Raw genomic sequence first — 10,931 nt, 5'->3', positions numbered from 1 at the left:
GACTGGCAGTAGTTAGCTCAGAGCTAGTTTTCCTCAAAAAAAAAAAAAAAAAAAAGAGGGAGAGTGGCCGATAGAGATCATGGCCAAAGTTTCCCCTCCTCCGCTTTCACCTGGACATCTCCTCTAGCCACTAAAAGGTGACGTTCCACATGGCTGCAGTCTAGGCTGGGATCTCACCTATTTCCATGACAGTATAAAACTGGCTTTCTGACGTCACAGAAGAGCAAGGCCAGATGGCCTGGAAGAGGTTTACAAGCAGACTTTCGAAAAAGCCTTCCTCCTTTCCCTCTGACAACACCGGTCAGTGGGACTGGTCCAGCTAGTGACTCCCCAGATATACACGACTCTACACGAAATGGCACCAGCTGTATAACTAAGGTAAACATGTTAACTGTGGGCCCTCTTGCAAAAACTGCTTTTTTTTGGTTATTTTATTAAGGTAGGGTAGTACCTTGTTTCTTTAAAATAAAAACACAATTATTTCCTAATTTTTTAAAAATGATGTTATTTTTAAAGTGCCATATATTTTTAAAATGTATAGGTGCCCTGGCTGAATGCAGCTCTAATAAATTCTGTACAGTGAAGTTAATAAATATTTAGACTTTTCAGTGCATAAAAAAATGAAGGTTGATGGGCACTGAGAAGAACAGAGACATTATTTAAATTTCCTGCATTTTAATAAAAGAAATGGCTCAGTTGTCCTTCCTTTCTTCAAAGCAATGATTTTCAGGCTTGGCTTTTCAGCACCCTATGGGATCACCAATTATCCCAAGGGAGGCCACAGGATTGTCATTGCCTTGGGTTCGGCTCATCCCATTCATTGATTTAATAGGTCCACCCGGACATTTTTCAAAGGTGGTAATTGAAAACGCAGGCTGACAGGTTAGCAGGAGTGGGGGACTGGGCGGGCCTGGGAGGCAGGGCTGCAGCGCAGGCTGGTGATGGCTCGCTCATCAGCCACTCCAGCGGGCACATCGAATGCTGGTGCCGAGGATGCTGACCCAGGGGCTCCCTGAACACCCGAGGGTGCAAGACAGGGGCTTCCCTCCTGCTCCTGACTGACCTCAGAGAAGGGCCGAGACCCGGGAGAGAGGCAGGAGACTCTGTGACAAAACTCAACTGCTTGCCGTGGATCTGCTAAGATCAACAGCAGCCACGTTACAAAGACTACGTGTTATTTTCTCCTTTCCTCATTATCTGACATCTTTTTTCTTGGCTGGGTCTCAAATGTAACTAATCTAGATCTATTTACACACATCCATTATTATTGTTGGTAGCAATAGTGGGATACTAAATTTTATAAAACATTTTGTTTTATAAACTATTAATGGGAGTTCTCACCTCTGTGTCAGTGTTTTCCACTTCTGCCTCCATCCCTGCAGGCATGGGGGCAGTTCTGTGCTCATTACCTCAGGGGAGGATGTGACTCAGCGGAGAGCTGGTGAGAGCATGAGCAAGCTAAGCCCACGGCCTCAGGGAGCGATGAGGGCTTTGAGGGAAACCAGATCTTCAGGAAGGAGTTTACGGGGAGATGGCTCCTCTGGGGACTGGGCGGGATTTCCCCAGAACCAGTGGAGAGACCAGAAAGCAGAAGAAAGATGTTTCCTTCTTGTTAGTAACTAGGAGCCCAAGAGACAATCTTAGAACCAGGTGACAGATGAGAGAGGAGCTGTCGAGCCCAGGGACAGGAAGACCTCAGAGAGGGACTTCAGAGTGAATATAGGAAGAGGGTTCCTACATAGCCTCACAGAAAAATTCCCATACCTCCAAGGAGGTACAGACACAGTGGGGAGAGCCACGGGGTCTACAGGTGCCAGTTGGACAGAAAGAAAGGATATGTCACTGGCAACTTGTGTGGGTCAACAACTAAGGACAAGTGGACACCCCAGCAGACATCTGTGTGAAGACTCTCAAACCCGGTGCCCCACCCCTGCCATACATTGGTACTCTGTGCACCCCCAGAACCTACAGTCAATTCTGTAGGAAGGAAGCACACGAGTGACTAGACTGTTTCTAGGCTTGAAACAGACATTAAGTTTAGCGTTAGAAAATAAACTATGTTTTTGTACATCTGAAATATGAACAAGGTTACGTTGCCCATAGTGTTATTTGTCCTTATCCTGTTTTGTGGATGTTAGAATGATAAAACCTACGGTTGTAGATTTTGCCATTTCAAAGCATTTCTACGAACTTGTTAAAAATGTGATATTCCCCCAAAGCATGTGATGTCAGCAGGAAGGGTATTAGGCTCCTATCATAGACGAGGCTGCTGGGAAACGGTGAGAGACTAAGGAACGTGTTCAACACCACACAGCTGATACCCTCGGCCAGTTTCACTAGATCAGTGTTTATCAGTCCTTCTAGCCCATCCTACCGCCGCCTTCCACTACCCTGCCCTTCTCTATGATAACCTAAGAAGTTTCATGTCTTCTTTAGCCTGAGTTTTTACAATCTTTTAAAACAAATTAAATAGTGTATTTAAGAAACCATCAAAGCAATGGGACAGAGAATTGCTTTGCTTTTGAAGTGTGTCCCACGCACCCCCATGGTTCTAAAGATCGTATAATTGGTAAACTTTTTGAGGGCAAAGGCCCCTCTTATTCATCCCTTACTATGTTTTGCATGGAGTCAAATCAGTGAGTCATCCCCTGATTGGTTCCTCGTTACAGAGCTGTCAGGGCAGCATCAGTTGGAAATACCCAGAAGGACGGGGCTGGGAAGACTTTGACCACCAGCTCAACCCCCTGCGTGTGCAGCGATAAATGTAATGATTGTTCAAGGTCACACGGCCAGACAGGGGCACGCTGAGTAGTAATAAAAGCTGGTCTCCATATTCCCTATACACTGCATGGCCAGTCAGCTTGAGCAAAAATAAATTCAAACTTTGATGAATTTAGCAACGTCCCCCAAACCCCATCTATAAAAAATAGCCCTCAAACTAAAAAAAAAAAAATTTGTTTAGCACATAATGCTCTCCTTACTTGAGATGCTTTAAAACTTTCTTCTCCAGAGAAAAAGGAGCCACAATAAATGTCTCATATGGAAAATGTCAAGTTCCCATTTGTTAAATGATGATGTCAGTGACTACAAAATATGAATTTCTGGTTTAGGCTATAAACTCTAAAAGGCCTTGGATTCCAATATCTGTAGAGATACGAGTGATAACTAGGAAGTTGCTTTGCAGGAGCTGTTTTGACATAGTTGTGATGACTGTCATTGTTTGCAGCAAGGCTGTATACAAGCATGTCTGAAAGAGAGATTGCCACTGCTGATATTGCACTTGTATTTGTCACTGTCACCCAACTCTGAAGCAGATATTACCAAAGGGTCTCGTTCTAATGCAAGAGACTATGGCTGACAACAGGAAGGACAAGGCACCAATGTTTGTTGAGTCTCTAACACGTGTAGGGACCATCACAGGAGGTGGTACTTCCATTTCTGAAGGAACTGGCTGGCCTGCAGGGGCTTCAAGACACTACGACTGACTCACATGTCATTCATCGGTACATCCATGCACCAGACAGTCTACAAGTATGCACTGGGCTCCTGGGTGTTGTTCTGGGCGCTGGGATACTGCAGTGAACAAGCTAAACTCCTTGCACTCCTGGAACTTACATTCCAGAGAGTAAAGAAAAGCACTAAAAAATAAGCAAATAAAAGAACAAGCTAATGCCTCTCTTTCTGCACTGCACTGAGGACTTAATTGCACCATATCATTTAATTATTAGAACAACCCACCTGGGTGCTACTATTCATTTAACGTTTCAAATGAGTAACATGAAAGCCACAGAGGATAAATAATCCTTCCCAGCTCTCAAAGCCCGTGAGAGGCAGAGATGAAATACAAACCCAGGAAGCCTTATTCCAAGCTCCTGCTCTTAACCATTATGCCATAAAACTTTGTGAAAATCACCTATCAAATGCTAGGACTGCTCCTCCAGGCTGGTGGGGGAGACAGAAAACACAGTGTGACAGGTGGCATATGTCGGCAAGCAAAGTTTCAGCAGGCGCATGGAGGATGGGCAACACATCCAGATTGGGGTGTCGGCAAAGGTTTTCTGGAGAAGTTAAGGCCTGATGTGAGTCTTGATGAGTAACTGGCAGTTAACCAGGGAAAGAGAATTGAAGAGCATTGCAGCCAAGAGGGCGACTTTAACTTGATGTATGGCCCGTGGTGTCGGGGAGCCAGGAGACAGGAGCCTGAAGGAAGTCAAGGGCTACATTGAAACGGCCTTGGGTGCCACCACCTTTCCTTCTAAAGGTAATGGGAGCCATTGACTGACTTTAAGAAAGAGAATGATGTGATCCCATTTGCACTTTAAATGGTTCCCTTTGGGCTCCTTGTCCTCCAGGAGCTTGGTAAGAGTTGAGTCCCTTTCTCTCCTACCCCCTAACCCTAGCTCTCAGGATCAACCCGGGCCAGTATGGTAATAATCACCCAAGACATCCTGCCACCAGTAAAACATTCTACTGTTGAGATAAAGAAACAGATTTTGAACTGGGATGCAAGCTGGCTAGAAGATATCATGGTCAGAAACTATTCTGAATCATGGATCTTTTCTTTTTCTTCTCTTGCCTTTGTCATACCTAATGCAAACCTCGAGACCAGCAAGCTAACAGTTTAATTGTGTGCAAGCCTCTCAGCACTCCTCAGGTCAACGTCAGTCCTAGAGCCTTGCGGACTGAGCAGAGCTGGCCGGGGAGACTGGCTGAGTAGGAGGATGGCTCAAGATCCAAGAGGTTTTCTCTGGCTTCTCCCTAGTTAAGAAAGCAGTTTTGCAGGATGGAGAGACGTTTGAGCTTTGAAGTCTGGTAGAATTGGATTCAAATTCCTCCTATGAAGGCGCAAACTGCATGGGAGCATACTAACTTCTGTTGTTGTTGTTGTTAAATAAACAGGAGGATAAGAGTGTCTATTCATTTTTTGCTATGTATGCATACACAAACTCTGGAAACCAGCACCAAGAGGTATGGCAGCTGGGAGAAGGAGAGCTGAGTAGATGGAGGTGGCAGAGGGAAAATTTCTCGGGTTACGTATACATGTTTTTAAATCTTTGAATTAAGAGACTAAGTTACCCATTCCAAAGATATCTTGTCTCTAAAAGGGATATAATTGTGCCTACTGATTAGACTGTGGAGAGGACTGAGATGAAGCATGTGAAATAATAGGGCCCTGAAACCCAGGGTGAAGGACGCAGCTTCCTTCTCCTTAAGGAGGGTCACGTCCCTCATTGTTGGGGGGCGGTGTAAAGATGATGGTAAACCTAGGAATGTACTTCTTGGTCACAGTACAGAAGGCACAAGATGGTGCCAGAAGAGTTACTGACTTGACCACAAACCTGCCACTCAATATAACACAGAAAAATGACAGTTTTCTCTTCCAGAATGATCGGTCAGCAGCCACTCCTTTTACTTTTTTACGTTACAAATGGATTTGTGAGCTGGAGAAGTGTCTCATTGTTTCCAAATGGGAAAAATGTGGACATTTTCATGCAAAAGAAATCTATTTCTCAGTAGAAGTATCTTCTGTGATTTCCTTCCAAGCCCAGACATTTTGATTTGGGTAAAAATCTATTTGAGAAATATGTAGTTGAATGGCAAGTGCAAAAGTCAGAAAAAGGCGTCTTGGTGATTTCAGGCAATACTTGTGAAATTATTTGAACTCTTTGTAAAAGGTGATTAATAGCCACAGTGATTCATGGGTTTGACTTAACTTTTGCTCCTAGTTTCATTTTAGCAAATATTTATGGAGGGCTCCCTACATACCTAACACTGTTTTAGATGCTAAATAAGCTTTTTTTTCTTTGAGGAAGATTAGCCTCAGCTAACATCTGCCACCAATCCTCCTTGCTGAGGAAGATTGGCCCTGAGCCAACATCCGTGCCCATCTTCCTCTATTTTATATGTGGGATGCCTGCTAAAGCATGGCTTGATAAGTAGTGCGTAGGTCTACACGTGGGATCCAAACCGGTGAACCCTAGGTTGCGGAAGCAGAGCCTGCGAACTTAACCATTACACCATCGGCCAGTCCCACAGATGCTGAATAGGCTTTTAAAGAAATACTGCACGCAGTTCAGTCCCTATCTTCAACAAGTTTTTTTTTCGTTTTTTGCCTTTTGGCAAAAATATACCAAACAGCATGGAAATGAGTCTTCCCTCATATGCAATAAAACACCAGGGCAGGGAGAAAGCCATGTTGGATGGGGTTGTCATGGGGAGAGGGAACATTAGACAAATTTGAAAGGATTAGGCAGCCAGGATGTGAGAAGACACTAAAATGAATTATTTTCAGCAATAAGAGTAATCTCTATTTCTTCATGGCTAGACAGACTCAAATGTTAATTGTACTTTGCAATGGAAAGATTAAGCAGAGAATATAAAACCATGCAAACACGAGGACAACTACATCTTCCTGCTTCACCATTTGCTCCATAAGTCACTTTTTTATAAGGAGTTGTTATGAGAAAACTGGAGGCAGGAGCTGGCTTCTGAAAACAGGAAAATAAACTCTCTGAGGTGTGAAAATTAAATCCCTTTCTACTTCCAGCCCTGGGATTGTGGTGGACCCAGACACAATGGGAGCACTCCCCTGGGGTTGGCAGGAGCTTATCATGGGCACCCTAGGAAGAGCTTGGGAAATTAGTTAAAAAGTGTTTAAGGGGGACTTTGAATAGTTGCCATCACATAGATTATAAATTTGATAAAGGTACTTAACAAATTGTTATTTTTTCTGAGAGTAACGTCTTTTGATTAAAAAAATATAGATATGTATATGTACTTAAGAACACACACACATATGCATACACATATATGTATACTCATATTATTTCATAATTTAAAAAACAATAATCCACTGATAAGGCTGTCACTCGATATCTTGAAGCCACAAATCACAACATGGTGGAACTGCGCCCTCTCCCTACTCTCCGCGGGTTGTGGGCGCCCGCCCGCCTGGCTAACGGTTCCCATTCGGGGCCTCCGCAGGCCTGACCACTGCAGGAAATGAGAAATGCAAGGCAGAGATAGCAGGGCTGTGCAGCTCAGAGCCACGTCTTCTGTAAAGTGTCTCCCCTCCATCCCACAAGGGCTTATCTTTAAGCCTAGAAGCCGAGGGGGACTCCTTCGAATTAGGCCAGTGGTCACCATCGTGGTTCTGATAAAATTAATGAAATGACTAATTAGATGCAGAATATCATGCCATTGTTACAGTCCACTAAGGAGTAAAAATGTGACAGTCTCCGCTTAGGAAGCTTATGGCAGAAAGGAAATACAAACAGACCTCAATTTCCTTTTTCCTCACTTGAGTGAATATATCCTACACCATTCTGTCAAATCAGAAGGCCCTGTCAGGCAGAACGGCTCCTTCGATACGCATGCAGAAAGAAACCTGAAGACTTAGAGGAGAAAGCACAACACGGTCACCTGTCCCAAAGGCTGGTAAGGGCCCCTTGAAGGAATAGCCTTGAAGTAGAGATGGTCTAGTCCTCTCATCCCTGGGGTTGAATCCGAAGCCTGTGCAATTCACCTTAGACGCTGAAGAAAGTCAACTTCGAAAGACAGAAAATTAACGGTTGTGAACGCTCTAAAAAGAGATTTTATTTTATTTACCTGAATTACTATTATTTTCCTTGTGAAATTATGGTGTTTTACATCGGGTGACTCAATGCTGTAATGTTTGTGTACCTGAAGGGAGAGCCTCCAGGTACCCGAAGAGCTGCATCTAACGGATAGGAACATGAACCATGATGCTTTTCTCAGAGGGCAACCCTCTAATTTCAGTAAGAAGTGAGCGACATGGTGTTTTTATGTGAATAACCGCAGTGAAGGTGTGCCAATTGTGAATAAAGGAATTAAAACATTTCTGAGAATAAACACTGATGATATCTACGAGGGTGGTTTTCCCTAAGTTGTTTTTGAGTGAAAATTGGAGGTATTTGTTTTAAGAATTCTGTTCAGTTGTTTTCTGCGGGTTCCTGCCTTTCTCCCTGCTGTCTAAGAAAAACTGCTGTGTTTTCCTTTATTCTCTCAATTTGGTGGACACCTGGTGTATGGTTTTTTCCCCACGCTGACCCATTCTGACACCAGCTGAGTGTCCTACAATTCAATTCAGTTCTGACACTATTTACCTGGTATTAGCATGGATCAACTGCCCCTACTTCAGACACTAATCGCAAGTCACCCATACTTCTGACTGACCGGCTATAAATCGGGGTTTCTGCGACCTCCTCCTTGGATTTGATAATTTGCTAGAAGGGCTCACAGAGCTCAGGGAAACACTTACTTACATTTGTTATAAAAGATATGATGAAGGATACAGATGAACAGCCAGCTAAAGGGACGGATGAGGCAAGGTCTGGAAGGGTCCCAAGTACAAGAGTTTCTGTCCCCGTGGAGTTAGGGTACACCACGTTCCCAGCACATGGATGTGTTCACCAACCCAGAACTTTCTGAACTTCATACTGTAGGGATTTTTATGGAGGCTTCATCACATAGGCACAATCGATCATTAACTCAATCTCTGGCCTCTCTCCCCTTCCGGAGAATGGGGAATGAGGCTGAAAGTTCCAAGCTTCTAATCATGGCTTGATCTTTCTGGTGACCAGCCCCGATCCAGGAGTCCAACAAGAGTCACCTCATTGGAACTGTCAGGGTAGAAAAATTTTCCTCTGTCCTTCTAGGTTCTTCTGGTGGATCTAAGAATTAAATTGACATGAGACATTAACAGGAGAAAATCAAATTTAAGTGCATACATATAGAGACCTCATAAGAATATGAGACCCAAAGAAATGACCAAAACAGATAGCTTTTGTACTTTTTAGACAAAGAAACAATAAATTTGCGGAGAATTGACAAGACAAAGAAGTTTGGGGTTGGGATAGCAAATTAGTAAAGAAGTAACAAGGTTTATTTACGCAGCCTTCTCGGCCCCAAACTCCCTAACTCTGGTGATAAGGATGTCTCTCTTCCAGGGAAGTTTCACGTATTAAAAGCTGGTCTGGTGGCTGTGGAGAGAAGAATCGGGTTAGTAGCTGAGTGGTAAGAGATCTGCAAAGGGAGAAAAGAACGTAGACTAGAATGAGGATGAACAAAGAGAAAAGAACAAATGGAAGTACATTTCCCCACAACCCATTAAACCAGTCCCCGGACCCTGGGAATAGATCAGTCCAGTGAACTGGCTGTGTTTCCGTTATCTGACGGAAAGTGTTAATCTTCTCTTTTAATAGATGTGAGCCAGATATTACTTGTCCTGTTTGATTTACATAGAAGCAGATTTTTCACTGATGATCTCACAAGCTCCTCGTTGCTGGGCAGACATGGATCTAGGACATGAGGATTTTGGAGTACAGCAGAGGCTAAGCTGCTAACTCTGACTGGAGAATTCCCAAAGTTTGCGTTGTGGCGTTGAACTCTTGTTCTGTTACCATGGAAAGATTTAAGATCACTCTGTCCATTTCGTAAGTTCCAAAGCTTGGAAATAAGGCCCTTAATACTGAAAAGAAATAGGAGTGGTGATACACAGGAGGGTTTTCTAAGACTTCTCATTCAATATGTACGTGGAGTATTTGGTGACAGAAGGAGCTAGATATCCCAGGTCACCATCCTGACCATTTAGTTGGGAACCCTTCATATACTTTGTCACCACAAAAGATAAAAAGTCCAATGTGATTCAAAAATAGAGTCAGAGTGGAATCTAGATCCGGGGCATTCCATGACCTTTGCTACTAGTAATGTTAGTATCCTTGCATCTCCATCTTCCATGTACTCCTGTCAGTTTGTAAGAAGTTAGGAAATATCTGATATAGAAGCCTGAAGTCTGGCTTTGGGAGTTATAAAGCTTGGTTTTGTCACTTGACCAAGTTAGTCAAGATTTTTGGTCCACTCATTCACAGTTTGGGGGTATTTGGAAGTCTAATCAGGGAAGCAGCTGAGATACCCAAAGTTGGACAAGGCTGGCCTTGAACCATCCAAAACATTTGGTGATCTGGCAAACATCTGTGCCAGAACCACTTTTAATCTCCTTGACAGGTTTGAAGATGCCATCTAAGGAATCAAACCACAGAGTTTGATTGCAATAGTGTCCTGGTATGTCTCCCAGGAAAGGTCCAATGAAATGTCTGTTTTTAATACAAAGGGAAAAATTTTCACCCGTTGTCTTTATCTGGGCAAGGGACAGTCTGTGAGCTTCTGTAGAGATTTTCCTGATCCCAACTAACTCACAAGAAGAAGAGGCATAGCAACGTTCTAGTCGTGGATACCATACCTTGTTGTTCATCCATCTTTGTGCTTAGTCCACCAGGTACTCACATTGGCAGGAACAAAAACCAGTTCAGGTTCTTTTGCACTATCTACATGTTGGCATAGCCAACAGTCACATTGATTAGTTAACATAGCCAGAGTTTGGTAAACTGGCGTAAGTTTACCCTTAGTCTGTGCCTGACCTGTTGAAAAAGTAAAAGTTTTCAAGACCCAGTCGTTGAAAGAGAGCCCATAGTGGGGACTGAGAGAGGGGAGGTAGGACAGAGAGAAACAGCACTCTCTGGCCAGCCTTCTGATCAATGACTAATAAATGTGGGGCAATGTTCATTAATAAGAGAAGGAGTTTTTTAAAAAAACTTCTCTCATTTTTTTGTATGTGTATATATAGGGAATCTTAAATGGGGGGAAATTGGTGGAAGTGAGGTTTCTTGATTCATGATCTTGGGAAAACCGTCTACTTCATGGTGATGTCTGCTTCTGGGGCCTGGGAATTGGCCCTGGAAATCCTGAATTTCAGGTCACCTGGAGGGGTTGTCTCCCAGCTGTCTTGAAAGTGATGATCTGGGTCTATTGTGGTGTGGCTTGCATGAATTCAGGAGGATTTTTCTTTATTTTGATGGCAGTGTGGGTGGTTAGCAAAACCTCCTAAGGTCCTTTCCAGTGAGGCAATAGCA

At 43.5% G+C, this 10,931-nt stretch overlaps 1 long non-coding RNA gene across 3 annotated transcripts in view; it reads left to right on the top strand.

Annotated features, from left to right (window-relative positions):
• Positions 1-251: 251 nt before the first annotated feature.
• Positions 252-10,931, top strand: part of LOC103553506 (uncharacterized) — a 64,638-nt gene continuing 53,958 nt past the window's right edge. Inside the window, exon 1 of one of the 3 annotated variants that reach the window (XR_011529207.1) lies at positions 252-378. This is a non-coding gene — a long non-coding RNA (uncharacterized lncRNA). The remainder of the gene's footprint in view (positions 379-10,931) is intronic. The other 2 variants (XR_011529205.1, XR_011529206.1) reach the window with 2 other exon arrangements.

This window comes from Equus przewalskii, chromosome 18, assembly GCF_037783145.1.
Source record: "Equus przewalskii isolate Varuska chromosome 18, EquPr2, whole genome shotgun sequence".
Classification (NCBI taxonomy): Eukaryota; Metazoa; Chordata; class Mammalia; order Perissodactyla; family Equidae; genus Equus; species Equus przewalskii.
The sequence above is the reverse complement of the archived record's forward strand: the minus strand, read 5'-3'. Positions and strand labels throughout refer to the sequence as shown.